The sequence below is a fragment of the Phascolarctos cinereus genome, unplaced genomic scaffold, assembly GCF_003287225.1.
Source record: "Phascolarctos cinereus isolate Bilbo 61053 unplaced genomic scaffold, phaCin_HiC Scaffold_8;HRSCAF=390, whole genome shotgun sequence".
NCBI classification, from domain to species: Eukaryota; Metazoa; Chordata; class Mammalia; order Diprotodontia; family Phascolarctidae; genus Phascolarctos; species Phascolarctos cinereus.
The window spans coordinates 14,592,355-14,606,301 of NW_027556291.1; positions in this window are offsets into that span (position 1 = coordinate 14,592,355).

The window sequence follows — 13,947 nt, forward strand, 5'->3', positions numbered from 1 at the left end:
CACCAAGGCCAGGAACACAGGATCAATACTTAATGCCTATGTTCAAGGCAGGAAATGCAAAGCAGATGTCAAAGGATTCAAGCTCATCTGGGAAAGCCTATATCCCCATGTTTGTAGCTGTCATTGCCACTAGGATAAACCCTGCTACTCCCTGCTGGAAGGCCACAGAAAAGAAAGTGTGGGCAAAGAATCTCCAAAGAAGAAGACCCTCAAGTCTTCTGACTTGGGATGCTTTTCAGCTCTGCCACTCATATATTCCTGCTGAGACTGGGAAGCTTGCTGCACCACTCTCAGCCACCCAAGCAGGGCCTACAGAAGCTCTGCTTTCTGCTGCTCCTTCCCAGGTGTCACAGCGGCTCTGCCACCCCTAAGGCGCTGTGCTGTCCTGCTTCCTCCTCCTTGCCACCACTACAGCTACTTGCCCATCCACATCATCTGCTTTGGGTAGTCAAGATATCTTTGGCTCTGGCATTAAAAACTGACCCCACAGCCTCTGGTTCAGCTGGCAAACAAAAGGGCCACTGAGGCAGCTGTGAGATATCCTTGACTTGCTTCTTCCCAGGGAAGAACTCTAGCCCTTACTCCCAACAAGATTAAGGCAAGTGAATTCTTTTCACTATTACCTGGCTCCAGCTAGAAGCCAATATTCTCAACACCTCCCAGGCTTGAGACAAACACTCACTCCTCTTTGTCTTTTCAATTCCTGTCATACCAGCCTCCAACCACCATGCAAAAGGTTCAGGAGTTCTACTAAGCCATCCAGTCCAATCCCCTTATTTTACAGAGGAGGAAACTAAGACCCATACAAGTAAAGTGCTCACAGTCACACACTGGAAGGGAAGCAAGAACCCCTGAAAGCATGGAAAAGGTTCCTTTCTGATTTACATCAACAAGTATCTACCCCAGTTTTATTCAAGACACATGTGGCAACCACAATGTACTTCCTGTTGGCATCAAGCATCATTTTTTTCTCTTTTCCCCTTACTCTCACAGACGTTGAGCTGTAGAAGGGCAAAGAAATGAGAAGTCTGGTCATGCGGAAATGAGCCTAGGATCCCAAAGCATACTGTTTCATTTGATCACTGCTTACGGATGTCTAAACTTGCACCATCACCCCAGGGAGGTAGAAGAGGGTGTGAAAATTGTGACGCCTGTCAAAAGTTTACAAGCAGACATATACTGCAATAAACCTGTAGGCAGTGCCTATCAATTTTCAATACTGAAAGAAGCTGAGAAAAACACTTTCCATTCACTTTTCTTCTGATGACTGTTTTCCATGATTCTAATGTGAAGTTTGTTACCTAAGCTCAGCAGAGAAGCTTACTCAGAGCAGCACTGTAAGTGCACAGGATGTACAATTGATGTTCCAAACTGATCAGGCACCACACTCAGGGAATCAGAATGGATTTCTGAATGGAAACCTCCAATCTGTTGCTTTCCTTCCTATCTGAGTTCACTGTCACAGCACATATGGTACTTGACACCACACCTAAGTCCTGAGATATAGCTAAATGACACTTTAAAATGAGGCAGCCTTCATTTGTGAGGCTTATATGCTAGTTTAAAAAATTAATAGAAAAACAATCACAATGAATTAATTGGGAAAATAATATTATAGTAGTCTGCAAGCTGTTTACAATTTCCAGAAATCCAGTATTAACTTAACCCTATATGTTGCTCTTATGACAAAAATGAACCTTGTCTTCCCAGAACGTGGCCTACCCCAAAGGCAATAATAAATGAAGCCTCACTGGACGGACAACATTTAAATAAAAAGGTATATACAAGCTATGTACAGAGTCAATGGAACGTCACCTGAGAGAAGTCCTCTCTGCCACACTGCCTCCCTCAGACCAATGACTGCTGCTGGTCCCTGGCCATCCGCATACCATATCTCTATGCAGTCGGGGGGGGGGTGTGGTTTGGCTCCTGCATGAGGGCCTTGAATTTCTAATTGGTGAGAGTTCTCCATAACTAGCCCTATCCAGGTTCATCATGCCATTACTTTTTTGAGCCCCATCCCTGCTTTCCACCTCCACCTCTGGAATGGTAATCAAATCCACACTGCCATAGCTGGCACAGAAGGCCAATCTATTTCCCTGGGCTCCATTCACCATCCTGATGATTCCTCAGTAAAAATTATCCCTCCCTGGACATTATTTCCCTATGTGTATTATCTTCCCCTATTGGAAGGTAAGCCCCTTAAGGACAAGTACTAGCTTTCCTTTTGTACATGCAGCCCTAGTGACTCACCCAGAGTAATAAATACTTTTATTCATTCATTCATTCATTCGTGTATGCATGTATACATGCGTACTTTCTTCTAGTCATAATGGCTTGAAAACAGCTATCAATCAGAACTAGCATTTATGTAGCTATTTACATAGGTTTGCACAGCACTTTACAAATATTGTCTTATTTTATCCTCACAACAATCCTAGGAAGTATGTGATATTATTGTCCCCATTTCACAGATGAGGACACTGAGGCAGACAGCAGTTAACTGAGTTGCTCAGGGTTAGTCAGTTAGCTCAATGCCTAGTGGCTAGTTCAGTGCCTGACTTGGGATATCCTCACTCCAAGTCCAATTCTCTATCCATTGTGCCGCCCTGCCACATTTTTTAATATATGACATCCTAGCTATTTTGTTTACACAAAAATCCATCTCTCGCCTACAAACCTTTGCAGAAGAGTTCTTCCATGTCTGGAGCATCCTTCCTCTACATCTCTACTCTGTAGAATCCCTACCTTCCCTCAAAGCACAGTTCAGATGCCATTTGCCACACGAGGCCTTTCTTAATTCCCCAGTTTGCTAGGGCTCCTTATCTTTTCAAATTACTTCATACAGATATATCTGTGTGTATGTTTTATCCCCCAAGTCGCTTTTGTCTTTGCATCCCCAGGACCAAGCACACTGTCTGCTGAATCAAAATAAGAAACAGAATTTTTGTAGGAGACATGTATAAATAACATATATTACAACAGATGTTTTACTGCTTCAAATATAACACTGTTATAATTATTAAAATACAAATTCATGCAAAAGGATTACTGAATTCACAGTGGCCTTTTGGTCATTGTATATTTTCTCAACCAATAGATAATATCATATGGGGAATCATAAAATGTTCTGATGGGCATGCTCATATGTGGAAATGTTACGCATCATTGATCTAGCTTAACTCCCTCAACTTACAAATAAGGAAATCACAGCACAAAGAGATGAAATGCCTTGCTCAAGACTACCCAGAGTAAATGGCAGAGCCATGATTCAAACCTCAAACCTGACTTTCCAGTGTAGGGCTTGTCCTATCACACCCCCACGGGGTCCAGCCCCTAACAAACAGTATACAGGGTTTGTCACCATTAGGTTCACAGTTCAAGTCTTACCAACCTCACAGGACCTTCCAGAATACAAGGTCTACTTGCAGAGACTCCAAAAACTCAGAGCTACATCTAGGTCAAGACTGCTGAAGGTCTAATGACACAGCCAACTGGAAACTGTGTTGAGGCAAGCTGGCTTTACCATTAAGAAACAAACTCGTGCCCAAATTCATCTACATCTTCCAAAATCAGGATTTGCATAATGATATCTCTATCATGAGGTAAGAGTAAGAAAGGACAGAAACAAACGAGAAAGGACTGTTCTAGTGAGATATTTGAAGAAGGAGCTTTTTAGATCAATTTCCCTAGATGTAGAAAATCTTTGTGATAAAATAGTTCCTGAATTAAATAGAACTAGGTAGTACCTGAAGAAAGTCATTTGTACCATTCCTGACCAGTCAGAACTCCTTTGCTTTTAGCAGAATTGCTTCTTTTTATTGATGCTGCTAAATTCTCTCTAATTTCGTTCTTGTGGTCTTTTCCTCCTACTCTCATCAGTTCCCTTTGTCAAAAGCCCTACATGTTAGCATGGAAAAAGGAATAAAAACATAGGTACCTGGGAATAACTGCCTTCTAAATCCTCAAGTCACCCAAAATGAAGCTAGCAGTGACTCAGAATTATCCCACAGCTGACACTTACTGGTTGTGACCATAGCCAAATCACTCCATTTCTAAGATCCTCGTGCTCCTCATCTGTAAAATGCTACAAACAACTGAGAGACACGGGCACCATCATCAACATCAGCATTGTTATTGTTATTGTATTCACAGGCACCATCCTAATCTTAAATCACATGCTACAGAGCAAGAGATTACACCAGGCCTTTTCTAAATAATAACTTATATTTATAAGAGGCAGCAAGGACACTAGGAATCAGAGAGATCGGAGGCTCAATTCCTGCTTCAGACACTTACTAGTTGTGTGACAGTCTTCTTATCTGTAAAGTTAAATGCATGACCCCTGCTTTGTCATTTCTTTACCTTTCTGTCTCCTATTCTTTCTCATGTGCCAACCATAAAATGGCCCAAGATCCTCTGTGTAATGACTCAGATAGTTAATGTCCTCAGTCAGTGTTTTTCTGTTGGCTGGGAGGTACTACAAAGGAAACAGAACTCACAGCCTTTGACCTTGAACACTTGTCAAAAGTGGAGGAAATAGGCTAAATGTCACGTGAATCTGACTGAAAGACAAATGTTATGGCCCATATGGAGAAATAAACCTACTTGCTGATGGACACACTCGTGAATGTTCTTAGGCTAATGGACGCTGGTTAATTGTATTGACATTTAGCACTCTGAGAACATTTGTTAGCACCGACTTCAGACTAACAGGATAAGACAAAGTCCCTGCTTAAATAGAAATTGATTAAAAAAAAAGTTCTATTTACAAATAGATTGTTTTTCACATATAAGACATAATGCATTTGCCACATCTATTCATATGAATGCATCTCCATTTGTGGCCCCACCCACAAGGGGCAAGGACTTATGAAGAGTGAAGCACTTAGGTACCTATTCTAGACAGGACGGGCAACAAACATTCCAAGTCCCAATGTCTGCCCTTTACCCTGATCTTGACGTTGAAGGAGTTTGAAAGGGACAAGAAACAGCTAGGTAAGCCAACACAAGCAAGAGAAGCAGGCCATCACAAGCAAAAGACACAATGCAGAACTATGGAAGGCAGACTGCAAAGTCTAGCCAACTGGGGGGGGTCAGTGAAGAGTCCTGATCTATGGAAATAAGAGTAATCTAAGGGGGCAGCCAGGTGGCGCAGTGGACAGAGCACTGACCCTGAAATCAGGAGGACCTGAGTTCAAATTTGACCTTAGACACATAACACTCACTAGCTGTGTGCCTAGCCCCCCCCCCCAAAAAAAAAAGAAAAGAGTAATCTAAGGTATTGGCGAAATTGGGATAAAATTAGTACTTATTTTCAAATGAAGGCTGGACGTAGAGAGGGTAACCTACTCTTCACTTCCCTTTGCCTCTTTTTAAGGGAAAGCAAAATGTCCCAGTAGGTTATTTAATCACTTTCACTTCCTGAAACCTCCCTCTGAAGTAAAGCTGTTTGAAAAGGCCAACTCGGAGTATGGAAGTATTCTTCCTTTTCACTTTAAATGTTTCCTTTTGTTTCTAAGCCTTTAAAATGTGATAAAAATGTTGGCTAGCAAACAATCTGTTTGTTGAATTTTTCTTATTACTAACATCTAGAGAAGAAGATAACAGGAGAGAAGGTGGATTGCCCTTTCAGATATTTTATGCCTGAGCTAGGGCAGGAGGCTGGAAATGCCACAAAGAAAGAGTTTGATCCATTGTTCTGCAATGAGGGACTATCTGATCCACAACTGGCTGTTAGTCTATATATGAGTGACAAAAAATCCAAGACCAACAGGCATTATTTCAAAAAAAAAAACAACCAAGAACCGATATAGCCCCAGAAGCAAGCAAACAATGGGCAGCTATTTTTCCTTCTTTTGAGGCAATGCATGCAGAATGTAAAAGAAAGCTAAGACCCCAAAGAGGAGTAAGCAGGGAATTTTAAGCAAAGATAAGGGAGTAAGATTCCTAGAAATGCTCAACCAAGTCCCCATCCAAGTTCAGGAATGAATGACAGATCTCTAGCTACCAACAATAACACTATCAATAGTTCCATATATAAAATACAACTTAACTTTAAGCAGTAGCATATATGTAAAACAATTAACAAGCAGATATTACAGTAGCATTAATGTAACACAAAACATAGTCAAACACACATAATAGCAAAAAAGAAACAAGTACAATCAAATGTGATTATTCACATATAGAGCAGTAAACATGCAATTACTCACATAACATATTTCACACAGGCAATCTCCAGTATCAACTCCAAGAGACAGCTAGATGGCTCAGTGCACAGAACACTGGGCCTAGAGTCAAAAAGATCCGAGTTCAAATCCGATCTCAGAACCTCACCAGCTGTGCGACCCTGGGCAAGTTACTTAACCTCTGTTTGCCTTAATCTACCTGGGAAGGAAATTGCAAACCACTTCAGCATCTTTGCCAAGAAAAGGGTCACAGTCAAACATGACTGAATGACTGAACAAGAACAAATATTTCCTAGAGACATGTCTAACTAGAGATCTTCAGGTTTAGCGAGAACATCATAACTTAGCTCACTGACTGATCTCTCAACACTTACCAATCCCGAGCTGGTAGTTGGTATGGGCAACAATGGAGGTGATGGTGAATTGTGTTTTGTTTGAACTGTACTATTTCTCTGTTAAAGCAGACAAACTACTTTAACAAGAAGAAAAAAAGCAAAACTCTCTAAATCTTTGAGCACTCAGACAGTACTCCAGTCATATCCACTCATTTTGGTCCAGATGAAATATCATCTAAATTAGGTATCTGCAATTTCAAGTCTGTGAACCCTCACCTCTCAAAAGCATGCCAGGCTGCCCCCTGCCCTTGACATTCATGTCTTTACTAGCAGCTGCTCACACTACTCATTGTCGCACTAGATTAGAACAATTACATCTTTTTTCTAAGTGTTTAATCTCCAGACCCCCAAGGAGCTAACAGAGTACAAGGAAAAGGAGGGGAAATGGGGGGAGTAGAAGACATTAAGATGAATACATGATTACAAATGTTCAGTGAAACCTTGATTAGCCAGATCGCTTGGGGAACGGCCTTTTTGACTTGCTTGATTTTTCTATTTAATGAAAGGCTAACTAGAAAATGCTTTTAGCTGAAAATATTCTCTGACAGTATAGATAATGGACACAGAAAAACTGTTTCTCTGATGACTAAGGCTCTTAGAGGCCCCCAAGGCCATCATTGAGAACATTAACTATTCTCTGGGATATAATTAAAAATACAACAATAGAAGTCGAGGAACTTGGGTTCTAGTCTCAGCTCAACTACTCACCACCTTGCTGTATGATCTCAGGTTTCTCATCTGAATTGTTAGTACCTCAGTTTCTCCATCTGCAGAATAAAAGGGTTGGAAGAGGTCATCTTTAAGGCACCTTCCAGTTCTAAAAACTCTGATTTTTTTTTCTATGCTACTAAGAACAGCATGTTTAGTGGTGAGAGGACTAGACTTGGGGCCAGAGACAAAGGAATATATGATTAAGGATTTATTATATGAGACTTGGGTTGATGTCCTGCCTCTGAAAGTTACTAGTCGTATGACTATGGACAAATAATTTAACTACTCTGAGCTTTTAGCCATGTGACCTTAGGTAAGTCACTTAACCTCCCTAGGAAGTTTCCTTAAATGTAAAATGAGGGGCTTGGGCTAGATATTCTCTGAGGTCCCTTTCAAGATCTAGCTCTATGATCATAAATTCTAGATTTAAAATGGAAAGTTCTAACATTGAGTTCTTGAGAGTAAGGGACAGGCGGTGTTAATGATAAAATGCATCTACATTATAATTTTACCTAGGACTGTCACTACAGGAATCTGAGTTGACTTAGAACTAAGTTCAGGTTATCCCACAAGGAAGCTTAGCTTATTGTTTATTCTCCTAAAAGTAGACTGTAGTTGGAAATCGCTAATTGGGGGGTCCATTGTAAAAGATTTTATTATTATATGTCATTTCTAATTTGGCAAGAGAGAAATGATACTCAGATTGTTGATTCTGTTGTTAGGACATGCCAAAGATTTGTATAAGAGTGGAAATCAAATCAGTCAATAATTAAAGAAATTAATTCAGACTACTAGCTGGAAAGTCAGATACTGAAACTGAAGTTTAAATACTTTGGTGCCAAAATGAAAAGACAGGACTCATTGGAAAAGACTCTGATGTTGGGAAAGATTGAAGGCCAAAGGAAAAGGGGACGACAGAGGATGAGATGAACAGATGGTGCCACAGAAACAACAAACATGAGCTTGGACAGACTTTTCGAGTGGACAGTGGAGGACAGAAGGGCCTGGTGTGCTATGGTCCCTACGGTCACAGAGTCAGAGAAAACTGTACAACTGAACAACAACAGAAAATGTGGGCATGGAGACTATGTGGCCTTCGGTTGAATTCCATTAACCTGTGAGACAAGTAGAGACTTGGGAGACTGGAGTCTACATTCTACTGCTAAGCAGGCATGGGGCTGTAAAGTCATGTCTCCAACCTGTACCACAGTTTCCTCTCACCTGGGTCCTGCTACAGCCTGAAAGGCCTTCCCTCATCACCTCCACATTTTGTAATCCTGAGCATTCTCCAAAGCACAGTTCAGTTACTACCTCCCCCAGGAGGCCAGTATCGATGCCCACAGATGTTTGCTAATGATCCCTATCTCTCCAAATGAGTCACTCAGTGCTTTCTACCATTTCCAATTATTTCCTGTTACTTAACTTATATTTTGGATTTACAAATTGCAACCCCCCAGTAAAATGGAAGCTCTCTGAGATCAAGGAGTGTTTTTTTATCCCCAGCACTTAATATCTTACCCCACAGTGTAGTCACTTAAGAAATGTTTTTCAAATCGAATTGAATAAATCATCTTTAAGGATAATATGCAAGAATCAAAACAGATTTTACAAGGTACAGCATGCATATTTTCAATGGGAATTTATATATTCCTTCTCAGTATTTCAGTTTCACTCCAAGTGCTGGAAAACAATTTTATTAATCCTTTACATCAGCAAAAACTTAAAAAAAATTACCCAGACTTTCACTGTCCATCACAATCAACATAGCAATAGGACTGAAAGATGTGCAATAAGGTGATCCTTTCCTTTTAGCCTCTACATTGTAGTTCCTAATTTTATTGGATTCTAATGAATACAAAGAGCATTTGTACTTGGAGCCCCATGGAGTTGGAAGTATGGCTTCTACTAGCTCAGAAAGAGGAGGAAAAAAGGATAGCTTCATTAAAATATCCTAAACGTGAATGATGTTCTCATGAACACCCAAGCACTAGGCCACAGAAGAATGTTGGCAACATAAACAGTATGGTTCAGAATAATATATAAGGACCTTAAGAGTCTGGTTCTAGCAAGAAAACTCGTTAGATTGCACTGAGATACAATATATTTCCAGATGGAAATAAAACTCATCACCACAAATGCATAACCTTTCCCCTCACCCGGCACACAACCATGTGCATTCCCTCTGAATGTATTAAACTTTGTTTCCAGTTACTATGGAAGTGACTCTGTACTAAACTTTGTTTCCAGTTACTTATCTATGGAAGTGACTTTACCAATCTTGTAGCAATGTTCTCATCATGGAGCTCAATTACTAATATACTGGCATCACATTCTGTGTTTAATAAATCCTCTTAATGTATTTCCGACATTGCAGATTTCCTGGTAAGATGGGATTTATGATTCCCATAATCTAAACCTCATTTTACAATTAACTCAATTGTTTATGAAAAGTCAACTGATAACTAGACTTCACTAATGATAGTTATGAGGTAAAGACAGAAGAGAAAATGCTTGCTAGCCTGAACCCTCCCCCCCCCCACAGAGATGTCATGATGTTTGCTGACAGACGTGTCTCTTCCAAGAAAGAATCACTTTGGAGTTAGAAAGATTCTAGTAGATAGAATCCTCGCTCTGTCTCATCCTCAAGGGCTTGGGTATATTTGGAGGGGCTTCTGACTTCTCTGGCTGCCATCACCCCTTCCCCTCCGAATTCTGGGAACTTCTCCCCTGTTGCAGCTTCCCTCGCCTTACTTCCCAATCTCAAGGCTTCAGTTAAACAGTTTAATTCTCAAATATCCTCTCTTCTTGGATCTCTTTCTCCCTCGTCCTATCACCACTCATGCCCTCACAAACCTCAATCCCAGAATACTTCAAATCTTGCCTAAGACACTTACAAGCTGTGTGACTCTGGACAAATCACTTATCTTCTGTCAGCCTCAGTTTCCTCATCTGTAAAATGGAGATAATAATAGCACCAATCACCAGGTTTCTGTGAGGATCAAATGAGATTTTATATACATACATATATACACAAAATATGTATACTCATATATTATGTATATATACATATTTTATATGTAATATATTGTGTATATACATATGTGGTATAATAATATATATGCATATTTATACACATGTTCATAAAATCTCATTTTATATGTGTGTTTTGATTGTGTATATAAAATAGACGTGTATATAAAAATTCATTAATATGTATATATATATAAAGTGCTATATAAATATTGCCTATTATTATTATTATTACTCCTACCATTCACCACTGCTGATTTTATTCACATGATGTTGAATAGAACTACAGAAGTCACAGACCTGAGTTTATTACACATCATCTCAACTGGTAAATCTTCGTTGTAGCAATTCTTTCATTCTTTGTTAAATGATTCTCTATACCACTCCACATAGCAGCTGTTTCAAACCTCTTTTCTCTTCTATCACCTGACATGCTCTCTCCTCAGTCTCTCCTTTGAGAACATAGCATACACGTGCTATGAGCTCCTTCTCCATTTCTTTGCATGGCATAATCAGTTGACATCATTCCCTTATTCTCTTTTTTACTCCAGGCTCTGATAATGAGATGGCCCTTCCCTTTGCCAAGGCCAGTCCCCCCCTCTATTCCTTGACAGTTCAGTTTTCAGGGACCCTAAAGAACCGGAGGGTTGATTTATAGTTGTTGATTAGTCATGTTTCAGTCATATCCTACTCTTTGTGACCCCATTTGGAGTTTTCTTGGCAAAGATATTCGAGTGGTTTGTCATTTCCTTCTCCAGCTCATCTGACAGATGAGGAAACTGAGGCAAACAAGAGTTAAGTAGCTTGTCCAAGGTCACTCAGCTATTAAGTATCTGAGGCCACATTTGAACTGAGATCTTCCAGACTCCAGGCCCAGCACTCTATCCACTGTGACACCTAGCTGCCTTGATTTATAGTACTATATAGTTCAAGGGCCCCTACTTCTCAGGGCTTCTCTTTTATTATCAGTTGATATCAATTAGCCAGTGTGACCTAATTAGTCCTTAGAAAAAGGTATTTACTATGACAGTATAATAAGATCAGACCAAAATATCCCTCCAAGCTGAGGGTACATTCCCCCAGAAGTTCATACAGAGTCCAGGGGAAAATAGGTTCAAGCTGAGAGCCCATGATATAATAAAAGGGTTATCTAACAGTAACTTGAGTCCTACCGCTGTAAGTCCTTTTCCCTCCTGTCCAGGGCCTTCATGAAGGTCCCCTCAGCCATGGTATAGCTTTCTCCTAGGTTTCTTTTTAGAGTCCTCAAGTTGCCTTTTCTTGATATGTCTAGCTTGTCCTAAGCTCCTGATGAAGGCGTTACTGTCATCTGTTCCCATGAGGCTGCTAGGATGCCATTGGGAAGTCCAATCTTTTTGACTTTCTGAAGTTCTCAAGGTCATCTTCTTGTCAAAAGAGGAGACAGGAGCTCTTCTCTTCCTTATGCCCAAGTGATACTTTCTGAGGGGTCTGGCTAGAAGCACTCTTTCTTCTATATTGTCCAGATACTTGAATGCTCAATTCAGAACTACCTACACAAGAGCTATACAGCATGAGTGAATCTCCCCACTAATCTCAAGACATTTCCTGTATGACTTCACATCTATCTGATGACCTTCATACCTTCCAAATATGATTAAACAGTTTGTTCAGACTTAGTATTATGCCTTTGACTAACTGACTGACTGATTCAATAGAGATGCCTATGCCTTGTTCATACCTAGTTAATTTCTCTAATTCTAGACCTTCAGTAACCATTGTTTGCTAGTAGGAAAGGTTTTTACTTGTACACAAAGAAAATCAAGGCAATGATAACAAGAAAAGTTGTCAACTGTGGGGAAAAATCATTGTGCCCATATTTTGGGAAGATTAAATAATGTGTGATACAACAAAAATTACTGTACCACAAGAAATGGTGAATATGAAGAATTCAAAGAAGCATGGAGACATTTCTACGAACTGATGCATATCTAAGTAAACAGAAAGCAAACCCAAACTTGGTCCTAAAGCAGAAATGAATGAATGAATGAAAAAGCATTTGTTAGAGCACTGAGTATGTGCTAAGTGCTGGGGATACAAAGAAAAGCAAGGCAGTCTCGGCTCTCGAAGACTTCATATTCTAACAGAACCATTTGACAGTGCCAAAATCTTTGGTGTCAAGAACTTTTTATTTGGAGTATTCCATCGTAAGCCAGAGGAGGCAGGGATTTCAACACCCTCAGAGGCAGTGGCCAAGACACATCTCTCCAAGGCTTGCTCCCCTAGATGAAAGCTGCGGAAGCCATGAGGATGATGAGGTTGTTGGTGTTTAAGGGGAGTTCTGCTACTCTAAGGGCTCTTGGGCTAACTTGCCTATCAGTGGCAATTGCTTGGCAATTGGTGATGATGGTGGGGATAGCAGAACTGTTTCCTTTGAAGATGACTGTGGGGTGCAGGCTGGAAGCACAGTCTGGGACCATTAGAAATCCTGAGGCTCTTGGGTTCTAGGTTTTGAAGTATCTCCACAGAGATTTAAGAAGAGACAGTTGTTGAGGTGGTGGTAATAATTTAATCTACTTGTCATAAGCATGCTGCCTCCTGTCTCTCACTCAAGGATTGAAAAAATATACTTCCCTCCCTTCTTGGAAGAGGTGGGAGATGATCTATGTAGAGAACTGAATTTACTACCCTATTCAGTTTACATGTAGGTTAGTTTTACAGAACTATTTTTTCTTCTCTTTCCTTTTTTATTCTTGGTTAAAGGTATGGCTCAGGGTAGGGGGAAGGTAGAAGGATATATTCAGAAATAAATATCATATAAAAAGACATAACCAAATTTTTTTAAAAATTGTAAGTTAAAATTTCTTTGAAACATAGAAACTTAAAATCTTATAAATTTGCATGCTAAAAATTCAATAGATTTTTTTTCCTCTTTCCTTGAAATTTTGCCAAAATCTTCCCCACTCTTACATAATGGCAGATTCTTTTAAGATTGTTCTCAAGATAATTATTAGTACCTGACCTAGGCAGATTTCCCACCCGGAGAATACTGCCACCTCCCCAAGGTCACTGACTCTACAGAACTCTTAACATAGTTGTTAGAATCTGCCCACCCTAAGTTTCCTCCTATAGACAAAAGGAACCTATATTTGAAGCCACTGAGAGTATCCGCAGTGTTACCTCTACCATTCGCTATCCATTTAGTTATCCTTTGTAATAAAGAATAAAATAAAGAACAAAAAAAAAAAAGCCCGACTCAGTAAAACCAATCATCAACCAACTTAAGACCATAAGAAATGTTCCATAGCCCTAGTCTCCTACATCTTCAAAGGGAGGCAGGTGCATTTTCTCATCTCTTCATCGGGGTCAAACTTGGTAATTATCATTCTATAGCATTCAATTGTCAGTTTTTGTCTTTTCCATTTACATTGGTGTAGTCATGGGAATTGATTCTGTTTACTTTGCTCTACATCAATCTGTGCTAAGGCTGGGTTGCCTCAAAATGCCAAACATGAATTCAAAAAAGACTCACCATGAGCTCAGGCATACGTGACCTGGCCAATCAATGCTTTTCAATCTTGAAGAACACCCAATAAGTAGGACTGCTAAGGAGAAGTATCTATATCTCTGGATATGGATGTAAA